This window comes from Notolabrus celidotus, chromosome 17 (assembly GCF_009762535.1).
Source record: "Notolabrus celidotus isolate fNotCel1 chromosome 17, fNotCel1.pri, whole genome shotgun sequence".
Lineage (NCBI taxonomy): Eukaryota > Metazoa > Chordata > Actinopteri > Labriformes > Labridae > Notolabrus > Notolabrus celidotus.
In genome coordinates, this window is record NC_048288.1 from 23820559 (window position 1) to 23834925 (window position 14367).

At 43.0% G+C, this 14367-nt stretch overlaps 1 protein-coding gene across 1 annotated transcript in view; it reads left to right on the top strand.

The window, feature by feature from the left end:
* gli3 (GLI family zinc finger 3) overlaps window positions 1–14367 on the top strand; it is a 123778-nt gene that overhangs the window by 52243 nt on the left and 57168 nt on the right. The window lies entirely within an intron of this gene.

A 14367-nucleotide genomic window follows, 5' to 3' on the forward strand; every position in this document is an offset into this window, starting at 1 on the left:
GATAGGTGCACGTTCATTTTCTACTAACAATGAAGGCACATGCTTTAAAAATGACGTATGCATTGATTAGTCAGTATCAATAGGTGTATTTGCACATGCACAACACTTGCTGAAATTTTCAGTTTGAACTGCATGTGTGAAGTCCAAGAGCTTAAATTCTCACCAGACTTCGACTTTTTCTTGCCAGCCTCTTTGTAAAATTTGGGTCAAAGATGGGGAGAGTAGATATGAGAATGTAGCGACATACTGTATGTTTGGGAAAATCCATGAATTCAAACATCTGATGTTGAAGAAGGAAGTTCATTTTCAAGATGAGATCAGCAAATATGTGTGTACATGTCTACTTTTATGTTGCAGGGATATAAATGCATAAAAACTATCATCATAGCTGAGCTCTTTGTTGGCACTGTTGCTTTGGGAGCATGCATTTGATGCTCCTTCAACCGCCACCACCCCCCTTGTCCGACAGGGAGACCTCATGCTGTGAAGGACATGTGAAAAAGCAACTTTGGAAAATGTCAGGGTCAGAGTGCATATGTGAAAGAGGCTAATAATAATTGCATTAGGGAGATAAGATAGTGCCTCACAGGGCATGACGTCTGCGTATAAGTCCAACCGTTCTTGGGTTTGCTCTTTATAAAAATCTTGCTGATATCTGGCTGTCAGGGCCTAATCCTCACACCAAATCCTTGCTGTCCTTGACTGATCTCACAAACCAAGCTGGCTAAGCTGGATGTAGTGGAGGTGGATCTCCTGGCTATATCACAGCCACTGTGCTCTCTGAGCCTGGCCAAAGGTGACCACTTCCTGGTTCATACTGTGCCTGTGTCCTTGCATGAACACTGAGCTGTAGTCTTGGGGTTTCGTGATGTGATGGGGGTGGTGGATGTCCAGTAACTGGGGTTAAACTCTAAACTGCTGCGCCAAGCTGATCTCAGGCCTACTGGGCCGTAGCAGGCTGAGTTAGTCCGTCTGCCTTGATATCAAAATGCAGCTGACCACTGAACTGAATGAGCTAGCTGTCACTAAACTGAACGTGATCGGCACAACAATTGAGCAAGACCTCTGCACTTAATTACAGTGCTCGCTCTTTCAGTTCAAATGGACCTTTCCATATGTCTTGGAAGAGAAAGTCATGCCAAAGGGAGCAAGAAAGAGACGCCATAAAATGTGTGTAGGTGGAAAAGGAATACAGACAGAGCACTCCTATGAACTTGCAAGAACAAACTTTCTAGCCTCTTGTTGGTTTAAACATGACAAGTACTGGCTTGGATAGTGGTTCAAACATCCTCCCCCCAAAGAACTTCGGAGTACAGAGAAGAGCCTGGGGTGTGAAGACACGTGCCTGTTTCATGCCTGTTTCAAGGGTAAGTGTTTGTCTTTGTGATTGTTTCAATATTGGCTTTTTGAGCGCGGTGGCACGGTGTAGTCCCCCAGCGGTGTGCCGGCTCAGAGAAGCCTGGGGCACACTGCAGGCAATGGAGAGGGATCCCTTCCATCCAGAGCCTTTCATCAAGAAAGAACAACATGGGCCCGTGCTCGGCTGTGGCCCCCTGGTCCAGCGCACCAGGGATAATCAGATGATCCCCTTTTATACAGCTTATTAGAGGCATCTCATGCTGTAAGATAGGCCATATCCTCACATGCATGTGCCCCTTTGTAGCTCTTGATGATTTAAGAGGGTTTGTAGTGCTTCGAGAATGCACTCTCATACCATCTTAAGGTCATGTGGTGCTCTCACCACAAAGCTGATACGAGCGGGATGAGGCCGGCTACTTCTTATTAACAATGACGAGATTAAATGTGAAGGGGCTAAGAAGAATTTCCAGAGAACTTAAGATGTTCAAAGAAGAATACTCAGCATTTCTTGGTATCATTGTCACAACATCTGTCAGCGTGTTTTTACTTCTTTTCAGATGAGATTGGTTAATCAGTGAAGCCACGGAGGAAAGAAGAAACAATTGTGAGTTGCTGATGTTGTGAGGGCTTAAATTCAAGATTTTCTTCATCCTGTACATCCAAAAGAAGAATCAACCGCAGGAAACAACAAAAACATTAAGCTCTATAGCATAAAAACAACAAGACTAAATGCTCACGGGGCCTTCTCCAAGCGTTTTCTCTCCTCCATAAGTTATCCTGTTGTCTCCAGTAGGATAATCACCTCTGTGTGCGATGGGAGAGTCAGAGCTGTTTCATGCCTTCCTTCATCCTTGGTTCTTGTGCATCCAAATCTCATCGCCCCTTGCTTTTTATTTGCATTCCTCTCACAGTTAGGAAGATAAGCGCCCTCAACCCTTCAGCCAACAACCCGTATCTTGCTCTCGTCTCTGGAGGGTCGTGAGTATATATTGTTCTACACAGAGAGGAGGCTGGTGAACACAGTGTAATTAAAATGTTTCCAGCAGCCTGGTAGATATCGCTGGAGAGAAGAGAAAGAAGAAGGGAGTCAGAGTCTGAGGGTATAAGTGAGACAGAAGGGTAGGAAGAAGAGAGAAGAAGAAGGAGGAGGGGGTGTAACAAAGCAGAAAATGAAGAGAGACATAAAAGAATGGGAGCTCAAGGAGGTCAGGCCCATCACAGGCTTTAGTGTTGCCTTTAAAGATGCCTGGGACAGGTGGCAGCTCCAGACAATCTCGCACCACAGAGCAGCATCCTCTCAGGAGGAGATAAGGGATTCCTCCATCCAGGCACCCTCCTCTCCTTCACTCACAAACTCCCCCCTCCTCTCCTATTCCTCCCATCTTGGGGTTCTCCCAGACAGGCTGCTTTGATGTGGCTCAGTGTGAGCGGGCAGCTGTAGGCCATGGGGGCTGCGGCAGCGCTGCTGGGCCACTGGGCCGGTGGACCGTTGGGAGCAGACTCGAGCGCGGCTCAATCAGCGGGGCTCTCCGGTGCCCGGCACTTTCAGGTCTCATTAAAGCGCTCCGGCAGGGTTAATCCTCTTTAAGGTTTACATGGGCCCCAGTTTGTCTCTCTGCCCAGGCTGAGGGAACCCCTGGGCGCCACCTGCGTGACAAAGACTCAAATCACTGTGACACAAGTTCCCTCCGTCTGTTGCCTCACTCTTTCTCTTCCTTCTTTCTCTGTGGCTTCCTCTTGCTTTCCCCTGTGCATTCTGCCTCTTCCCTTGATAGTACCTAGGCCTGGTTGTAAGTCTTTAAGGATTATTTGGGTGGAATCTGTTGACAGGGGTGCAGTAAATGGATTACAAGTTTGTCCTTGTTTTGGGATGCTGCGAGGAGGGAAAGGGGAGAGATCAGGAGGATGCGCTTAGAATAATGAGAGAGGCAAAGAAAGAGAGATAGAGCGAGAGCAGGATTAACTGGAAGAATTAGGAAGACGATGCAAAGAAGAGAGGGTGAAAGAGAGGCTAAGGTGACTCTAACAAAAAGAGCAGAGAGAGTGGAAAAAAGGGAGAACCAGAGTTCCAGATGTTGCTGCTCTTATAGGGCTTAATTGGTGCAGAAGTGTCGACCTCTGTCTGGCCCTGTGGAGCCCAGCAGCCATTTGTCTGATTGCTGTGACAGTGGGCTTTGTGTTTGCTCTGTGACACACAGTTTCCTCCATTAGGCCAAATAATGGCCACGTTCCTCTGGAGGCCTACACAGACTATGTCTAATGTCTGTTTGGGTGTGTGGAAAAAAGGGGGAATAGACTTCCAGCACAGGAGGAAATACGGTACAGTTTAATCCTGAAATGTATCAAAGGTCTGCTCTGGTGGTTTTACATGTTAAGCATTTGGAAAAGTATGTATGCATGAACTTCTTCCAAAGAATACCTTATTTCTGGATTGGGCTTCTACCTTTGAATCAGCCGCTGGTTTGTTTAATTTGAACAGATGAAAACGATCTTGCAGAGGCTTGGTTAAGAAAGATCATCCAGATCATTGTGGTGCCAATTATGAACTCAGCTGTATCGTGATTTCAAAGATTTTCCATAATTGAGAGTCCAGAGTTGGATGAGAAATTGCAAGCTTACTAATGCAACACACGAGCTCTTATTAATGACTTCTCTCATTAAAAAGCTGTTTTTTATGCTTTGGTTCTCTCTGGATTCTTGGGTATCCCAATGCCCTTGAATATACCATAAGGGGAAGTTCCCACCTTTGCCTTTTTTTAACCTCATTTCGATGCAAACATACATTTTTTTCTGGTTATAATGTTGCCCCTGTGATTGACTATTAGCACACAAACAGAACTGAAAGCTAACCCTACCTGGAATTTGCAATGTTAACAAACTTGCATTACAATGACCAGCAGTTGCACAACAGCATGTTTCAAAAATGAGATGCCTTCTAGTTTCCCCTCTGCAGTGTCCAGCCTGTGTGCTATTATAACGCAGGTGTATCAACCTCACAGTCACTATCATGCAGCCACAGCCATGCAGCTTCAGTATCACCTGCTCAGGGGCCACGCGAGGAGCTGTGAGGGGTTCAGGGTCAGTGTGTCACAGAGGAGTCTGATAGAGCTGCGGCAATCATGAATACTGTCATTGGCGTGACCTTGAATCATAAGCCCTTTTCACACGTGCACTACACGTCTGAGAATTTCAGGGACATTTCAGATGCATGTGTCCCAGTGTTATTTGGACTTTTTCCTGCTGGATTCTTGATCAAATTTCTGCAGGAAGTCGGGCAGAGCTGACGTGTAAACGCGTCAGTAACTATTAAGGCTGTCGGGAAATTATATTGAAATCTTCAGGTGCACATGTGTGAAAAGGACTATGTAAAGATTTGTCATTAAAACTTGATTATGTTTACCCTACAGTTAAATGAAGCTTGACTAAATACTAGGGATGCACCGATCCTACTTTTTAGGTCCCGATACCGATATTGATACCTGGGCTTTGGTATCTGCCGATACCGATACTAGCCGATCCAATCCTGGTATTGATTTAACAATCTCTATTCCTTAATGTGAGGATAGAATCATGTTTTGGCAACTTCAGGCTTTTTTGACTTGATGGTGAACTGTACCATGGTTCCAAGTGCTAAACCAGAGTCTGGTATCCCTTAATTTCAAGGATCAGGAACAATTAAATCCAATAACCTGTCTGTTTTTCACACTTTGAATCCATTAATAGAAGGTTTCTTCCTTCTTTGCAGTCGGCTACAGCTGACGTAAACTTCTTCCTTTGGGCTACCATTATATTTTTCAGAGTGACTGCTATCCGTTGAAACATTACCGCTGCACATGTTGCAAGTTTCCGGTAGCGTTGTTTGCAAAAGAAGCATGCACCTAAACTGCAGAGCCTTTGTAGTTATCCTCCATGATGCTCCACTGGGCAAAAATGCACAGACCATTCTGCGCTGATGACGTAGGAGACGCACATGGCTGTTGTAAACACAGAAAAGCGTAGAACTGAGATGAATAGATCTGCCATATGGATCGGCACTATATATCGGCCCCTTGTCACAGATATCCGATCTAGCTTTTTGAGTCCGATCTAGCCGATATCCGATACCAGGATTGGATTGGTGCATCCCTAATTGTAGCTAGCTAAACTACAGTAGTGCTGCTAATGTAGCTCACAACATTGGAGCTAACGCAATTTTTTACAGTAAACCAATTTACTTCAGAGTAAATGTGATTATTTTAGTATTTTCATTGGAAACGCTCTGTTTTTAAGCTAGTAGATATGTCTACTGAAGCTGTGAGCAAATCATTTTGACTACACTACTTAACTCGATTGCCTTATGGTTGTGTAACTTGAATATCTGGCTTAATTTATCCATCCTCACTTTGCCCAAAAGCCACCATTTTGGAAAAAAACACACTTAGCATTCAAGGTTTATATCCAGCTAACTGGTTCCCCTGATTTTAAACATTGGTTAATCACCTTTACTAAACCTGCATTAATCACCTTTAACACAATAATTTGCTTAAATATATTTCCACTGAACCCTCAAATGCTTGGAAACACAAGTTTACACAAACATCAAAGCTGCTACTTGTTTAGCCTGTACTGTCCAACACTATGTAGTCCTCATATACAGGCATTTACAGGATACCAGAAAACAGACTGTGGACCAATCTTTTCATATCATCAATGACCTCAGCTCCTAAGTCGTGATCTCAAACCCTGAAGCAGTCAATGTATTTGAGCTGAATAACCCACACTGTGGGAGCTGAAGTCAAATAAATGTAACAAAGTCCTGGTGAGTTAGCGTGAGGTTTAAATCAACTCCCTTCTCTCTGAGAGGGATCATCGTTCCGAGAGGAGGAGATAGACAGATGTGAGAGCTAAAGAGAGGGAAAAGGAAAGAGGTGTAGTGCAGTGTTTCAGCTACTAAACTGCTGTGTAAATCTCTCCCCAGCTGGGTGGGGAGGGAGAGGAGGCTGGAAGGTGGGGTACGGCGGGTGTTGTAGCGAGGGGAGGGATTGCCAACCCATAACGCTTTGTTCTGCTCCCCAGCTTATCCCAATCTGGAGAAATTCACCAAATGTAGGAGATAGATTGGCGCTCTACAGAGGCCTCGTGAAATAACCTTCACTCCCCGACTCACACTGGGATACAGAGTGGAAAGGGAGGCGGGGAAAGGAAGAATAAAAAAAAACAGGCATCGTAGGGGTTTGGTGGGGCCCCTGGAAGAGCAGGAAGAGCAGTGTGCGTGCTTAGCTCCACTCTGGAGCAGGGCGAGGGTCCTCGTGCTGCTTTGCAATTTGTTAAGATTGACTCGGCTCAGTAAATGTCTTACAGATGCTGGATTTCCATTAAGACGTTTGTGTGACTTATGGAGGAATGAGCAGGGGCGTGTACGGACTATTTTGAATGGGGTGGCCCTGCTGGAGAACTGACTTATACGAGGGGGGCATGAAGTATAAATGCATATTTACTTACCCTTTCTGTCTCTACTGATTACATCTACTGTAATACTAACATTTATGTAGATATGTGAAGTATTGTGCTACAACTTAAAGCACCAAAAAAAGAACATTACTGACATATTTCAATTAAATTTGCTACACAATAAAACAAAACTCCAGGATGTTAAATCTGAACTTTTGTAAATGTTGCAGAGATTTATTGTGTTTCTTTGTAGATGATTTATGAGCATAAAGAACACTGGTTGACTGAAGTATTACCCTTTCAGTAACTTTTATAAATATTTGCACAAAGAGATAAGCAGCCTTAGCATTAAGTCCCAGAGCAAATATGCTCAGACTTGTAGCACCATGAAGAAAAGGAAAAAGAGACGGGCATTGACCGACTTGTTCAGTCTAGACAAACAAATTACTTCTGACAGCGAGTAGCGATGGAATGTATACTTGAACAGGGAGCCTCTTATCGCGCATAGCTGACGTTTCTCTTTTTACCACTCACTTTCTGTTTTTCTTTTCCACCATGTTAATTACATTTACCCACAGAGAGAGTTTGTGTTCAAGGGTGTGAGAGCAATTGAGCGAGAGAGAAGAGAGAGAGAGAGAGAGAGCAAGACAAGGAAAGAGAAAAACACAGCGGAAGAGATAAAAAAAAATCTATTGATTTACAGAGGAAGGGCTGAGTGTGATCTGCCAGCCTTGCCTTTATGATGAATGGCAGAGAGATTGGCAAGGCAACACTTAACATTCTTCTGTTATTTAACCTCTCTGCTTGCTTTCTTCTCTCCGCTTCTTATTGTTGCTCTTTGCAGTATAAAAGGCCTTCTCTGTTCTCATGCCCATACAGTATGGAAAGCTCTGCACAGCGAGAACATTAGGCTAATTTATACAGCGGTAATTAGGCCATTAGACCTGAAACAATCTGGGACCCATAATTAAGCAAAGCGCTCCAAAAGTCAACAGCAACTCCCATTGAGCTTAGCTAAACACTCCCCGAAAGTGTTATTTACATGTCCAAACAGCTTGAGGTCTCAGTGTAAGCAAACAAGAAGAGAGACGGGGGTGAGAAGGGATTGATCAGAGGGAGAGTTCGCCTTCAAAAGAGAGCCAGCTTCTAAACTACTTCTGCTGATGATCTGCAGTGAGGTTCTTCTGTCACCGGCGAAGAGAGGGAACGTCAGAATCACACTTTTGGAGGACGGATATTTCAGAAGAGCCGAGGACAACAAGTCAAAGAGTCCAAGCATATACTGAATTCTCATAGCCATGCAGTCCTTTTAGCTGATGGGCCGTATCTGTGTTTATAAAAGGGAAAATTCCCTCGGCTGTAATGTTGCACATTACAGTTTCTTTTTAAGGAAGGACTCATTTTTCTCTGAAGACCTTTTTAAAGTCATTCTCTTTTTTGTAGAGCTTCACGCAACCTCGTGGACATTTGAAAAGTATGTTGATGTGAATTGTAGCAAGTCATCATGTTACATACACCACTTAAAAAAAGAAGGGAACAAATAAAATGTCATTTTTTTATAGCCAAAAGTAACAGTCCATGGTTGCATTTTTGTCTGTGCAAGATAAGGAGACATAAAGTGATCAAAATCCACTCAAAAAGCATCAAATTCTTCATAAATCAGACTGTAACGATAGAGCAAGTGTTTCAAGGTTTTAAAATGTGCGATACATATTTTTTAATTAGTAAAGTTGCAGACCACAACTGTAACAGTGTTTTCAAACATGCTCAAAACTTGTCCTTCCAGACAAAAATGTCCTGTGTGAAGTCAGGGTAACTGAACAGGGAATACTGTGTTAAGGAAAAGTGGGCAACCAGGGTGTTGACTTTTATATCATGTGACTGGTGTTCTGTCAAGCTTTGCTGCTTTGTTGAAAAATGCTAGTCGTGCAAATTGATAACAGAGGCTGTCAGTTTGCACTGTCTCATAATGTTTTTTTCTTCCTTTTATTAAAATTAAAAATAGGGTTAAGTGTACTATCAAAATAAGGCAAGCATGTTTTGGTATTTTATTGTTGGGAGTAATGTCCTCCGATCAAAAACTGCAAACAGTACAGAGCCCCTTTATGTTACACCACTGCACTCTTCATCTTGCAACATGTTTGAGGCTCTATAACAAAATACTTAAGATTTTAGGGGAAGGGTATCCAGACAGATATCCTCAATCAAGTGATGCTCCCAGTGGTGACAAGAACTCAGGACAAGGAGGGCTTCAACAGGTAGAAAACATTTCAATGATGAAAAAATAAAGATTTTTTCTCCTAACCTTTCCACATTCGCAAAGTATAGTGTCATCCAGTGAAATCGTTGGGAAACCACAATTCCAAGTATCCCAAGGTAACATTACAGAAGTAACACAAAAGAGCAGCAGTGAAATCTGCCAAAGACTGTGTTGTGCTTTTGTTGCACAGAAAAGTCATGTACCTCTGCTTGTGTTCACTCCTACTAAGGAAAGACACAAGTTGCACAAACATGCAAACAGACAAAGTCAGGAGCATCCTTCTCCTCAGTCTGCGAAGTATTGCAGAGTTCTGGTGAAACTGCGGGCCCCGCTGCAGACGAGCGTGCCTGAACAGTGAGATCATGCGTTGGGGAGAGAGGTGGCATAATGAAATCTGGCAGTCACAGCCCCGGCACAGGCTTCATATGTTCCACATTAGCAATTCACAAACCTCTGGAGCGGGCCCCAGCAGCCCCTTTCCTCACTCCGCCTTAGTCGCTTATGACAATCTGTCACTGGCTCTTTGTGCTCTTGCGGCGGAGCGTCGATGAGAAGTGTTTATGGAGGAGCGTTTCGTCCCCAGCTGTGGGTGACACTCTGTTAGAGCCAAGTCAGTGAACCCTCGCCAGAGGAGAGGAGGAGCGCAGGTTTATCGGACGAGACAATAAACTCACAATGCTGAGTTGACAACAAAAGAGAGAGGATTGGAATTGTTTGTGTATTATCAAAAACCACATCAGAATTATGAGTGACAGCTCAAATACTCCCAAAGTATCACATCTCAAAGCCTGGAGAAGATCCTTTGTGGTAAAAACTTCCATTTTGAAAGGAGATTAACCAATAAGGATATTTCAAATGATGTGCTTTAGGCTTTATCCTCCCCTTGTCCTCCCCTTTCTTTTGAAATTATTCAAGTGTCCAATAAAGGACAAGGCAATTACCATCCTTTCTTTAATGAAGGGGAAGCTGGCTTTTGGTCTCGAGCACGGTGTGTTTGTGTTGAATTAGAATTAATGAGCCTGGTCAAAGTTTGCCTCTAATTGCCCTTTCATTAAGACCCATTTGTAATCATGTCTTAATGACTTCCATCCCTTTTTTTGAAGATTAAAAAGAGGGAAAAATTCAAACCTTAAATAAATATTGCTGCTCTGAAACTTGCAATTGGGTCATTAAAATGTTTGGAACAAGTTCTGAGGACTTTATGAAAGGCTTGTGAACTAGAAGAAAAGTTAGTCGTTGGATAGCTCCACAGAAACATCATAAAACAGTGTGCAGACTCTGATTCTGGATTACTGACTCTGAGTTTTTTGGTAGTTTAGTCCTTTTTTAACCCTTCTCACTTCGCCACTTGTGGTTCACTGTGTTCAACTGGGATAAAACCTCGTCATTACACTCTCCTTAGGAATGCTGAAGCTGCTGTGGTGTGTGGTTTTCAATGGGAAGGTGAAAACTGTGACACGTGCACTGGCTCATATCTGCCCTCCAGCTGTACTCTGTATTAGAGAGTCTCGCTGAATATCCAGAAGAGCAGGGGCAATTTAGCCGTGGCGTAAACAGTAAAGAGTCCCCACAGGAAACACTTGAGATGGATTGCAGGCTGGTGTATCTCCTTTTCTTTCTGTTCTTTGCGACTGTATACGTTCCCTCCAGTGACACACAGCGCTGTTTGGATTGCTAATGGAGAGCCGCGCTGGCGTAAAAGAGGTGGCAGGCTTTTATTTAGATAGGGCCAGGGTAAAGTAAACTTCTGAGTTGGATTTAAATAAACCTCGGCGGAACGGCTTGGCATGTCATGGGCCAAAGAGAGAGGAGGGTGGAAAGGGGGAGTGATGAAGGAGGAAGAAAAAAAGGTCCAGTGGAGGTGCAGGGCTGTGCTGAGTGAGGAGGTCCTGAGACAAAAACATAAGGGGGGTTATGGGTAATTCAATGAGGAGCGGGGGATGTGGGAATGTAGGTATGTGTTGCATGGTCTTTAAAATGATTTCACAGTTAGTAATCTCTACCGTCATCCCTCATTGCCCAACAGGACAGAGGTTAGAGCAGGGATCAGCAAGATTACAGAACATGAAACTCTTACTCCCCCTGAGCCAGAACCAACTACACGGACTCTGGTATATCTGAAGGTCCATTTCCGACTCTGACAGCTAAGGGGCCAGCAGCGTTGGAGTGTTGGACTTGAGTAAACAAAGCAGATTCTGCCCTTGTCTACCACAAGCCCATCTCCGTATCCCAGCATCCCCTCATCCCTCCCTCCCACAGCAGCTCTGGAATCAGCCGAGGTGAGCCAAGCCAAAACTGAGTCATCAGGAGGAAACTATCAAACAGACAGAGACAGAGTGCTCAGATACTTGCCAGAGCTGCATGGAGGAGGCTTTTACCACTTATCTCTCCTAGTGTGAAAACAGGATGAAAATCCTCCAATGATTTCTAAAAGTTTGCCAAAGTTTTCTTTGACTTGTTGAGCACTTTAGGCGAATCCTAACTTGCTCCAATGGTGCTCTGAGTTGTGTTTTAGAGTGTATTTGGGAACATTCATAATGAAGAAATAATAAGTTTGAGAACATTTGTGCTACTTTGACTTTGAAGATCAATTTGGACTTATGACGTACATTTAATTGTGCATTATTTAACTTAATTCTGCGCCTGAAGCCAATCAGTCCTCCCCAGTGTGCTCCATGTTGTCCATGAGTTTCTCCATGGTTATTGTGAGAGCTTCAACACCTCGAATGATGTGCTTAGATATCCGTCAAGAAAGAGATATTAGAATTAGAATAATTGCTACTTCTATGGAGCATCAACACAGGATAAAGTATTAACTCTTTCGAGTATGCCCCCTACCTACTAACATGTGGGTCCTCTGTATCTGAGCACGGCCACTGTGTTTTAGACAAGCAGCAACCTCCGGTCTAAAACTATGAGTCCATTGCAGAAGTGCTAAAAACTGCAGTTCATCAAGGATCCACTTGAGGCGGGTTCCGGAAGTACTGGAAACCACATACACACCAATTCAAAAACGCTGATCTTTACAGCAGAAATAAACATGTTTACAGCCTGGTACGAAAGACAAGTGTTGTCTGGATAGCTCATTTCTCAATCGGCACACACTGTACGGGAGGTGAATTTTTTTGTAACGAAGCAATTTCTGAGATTTTGAGACTATGAGTCTTCCAATGAGAGACACAGCTTGATTGGCAGGTGAGAACACTGTAGCTGTTGGCTAGGACCCTTAAAGCCCACCTCTTTACATCACAAACGCTCAACAGTAGCAGTATGGCTGCCGCCGCCGATTGGCCTCAAAACAGCTCTTCAGAAACAGATGGGTGACATCCTGGATACTGCATCCATATTTTACAGTTTATGGTTTTAGACCTAAAAGTGGCATTTCAGCATCACAGCATATCAAGGTTATATTTCTTGTTGCAGCATGTATGTAGCTTGTAAAAACTGAGCGAGTGAGTAGACCTATAAATCCATTGATTCTGTACTTTAAATGTATTAGCAAACCAAAAGTTGACTTGTCTCCTGTTTTTCAAATGAGTCTATCCTACAGAGCAGAAATAAAATCACAACTACCACTGTAGCGAAAACTTTTATAGAGCTTCATAGAAGAACTTTAGACTGCTGAGAGCGAGCTATGAGAGCTAGAATGTAACGTAAGTGAAAGCTGGCAACAAGTATATGCTTAGTGTTTCTACTTACACATTTTAAGGTTGCTTTTTAGTTTTTGATATAAAGTTAAGATTACTAGAATGATTCAAAACACAAAATGAAGCTGTTTCAAGTTCTCTCTGACGCTTGAGCCTACACTTTACGAGGTCGCTAGCTCAGCTGCTTTAAGCTAGCTCAGCTGCTTTAAGCTAGCTCAGCTTCTCTCCAGGTACACAGCCTTTTTTGGGTTAGGAGTCCTTTACTACACTGGGCCAGACTTTAAAACAGTATATATTAAATAATTATTAGGTTAGTAGCTTAGCTAACAGCGTTTTAACAATGGTTACAGCATTTATATATTTTTTTTAGCAAGCTGCTTTTGATCGTTACACTTTTGGTTAATACTCAAGGATCGGAAACAGTGTGGGGTAAAGAGGAATGGTTTGAGATCAGCTTTTCTTTGCTTAAAGTCTTAGAAATGTATTTAATTTACATGACTTGAGTATTTTGGTATTTATAATATATTAGTGAGTGTAAGTCTGGATATTAGGCCTCTATGGCTTTATTTTTTACAATTATATGTTTAATTATCTCCCACAAATGCTGCAATTGCGGTAATTCATTCCTGAAGTATATCTTTAAAACTTGGAAACCAATGTTGTAGGATTGCCTAAAACAACAAATTGATCTCCTCTTGTTTGTCTCTGAGTTGGTTAAAGCTGGCAGCGTTCACTCCGATGACTAAATGAATGATGAGGTAAGCGGACCGAAGAGGTGCTTGGGGGATCAACACCTGCTGAGTTCCCCAGCTGCGTCTGGCATAGACTGACACTTGTGGAGTTGTCGGGTACCCCAATGTTGGCCATCTGCCCTCCTGGCACACACGTCTAAATATTTACAGGCAAAAAACACATAGCTAACAGCCTCAGAGACTTGCTGCGTGAAGGTATGCAGATGTTGACACATGCTTTGCCTCAGGGCGCTGATACACAAATTGGCATCAGTCTCAGTAACAGGCAATAAATACACATGTTCATACAGCATTCACTGTTAAAGTTATTAACTTTTTTTTGTCTTGAGTGTGTTGTTCATTTGCTATTTCTATCCTTGTGTACAAGTTTTAACCCATTTGTGTTTCACAACTCGACCCTCAGGTAGGCAGAGTTGGAGCAGACTCCCCCCTCATGCTCTGCTTGTTGCAGCTTGTCCAACAATAGTTGCAGAGTGGCAACACAAAATTCCAACTTTAGTTTTAAAGATTGTGTTGCAGAGTGCATTTAAGGTTGGAAGATGAGTGCAAACATATGTGAATCCTGTCTGGTGGCAGCAAAACAGTTTCAATTTCAGGGGTAAAAAATAGAGAAAGGCTTGGAAGCTCACATTATGCAAATGTTTTAATGTCTTATCTCGAGGGGGAAAAAAACCTTGCAATTCTCTCTGGCAGTTGTGACAAAACACTGAGGCGAGAAAAGATGTTTTTGTTCTCATTTTGTGCATTTCTTTGGTTGTACTTAAATGTTATCCTTTGTTCAAATCCATATTATGCTTGATGCGGTGAGAAAAGTACCATTTCTGGGGATTATTTAGCGCAGTTTATTTTGAGTTGTATCAGCCTGGAGACATTTACTTCCTCAGTTAACATTTCAGAGCAGCACAGCTTTTAGTTGAGC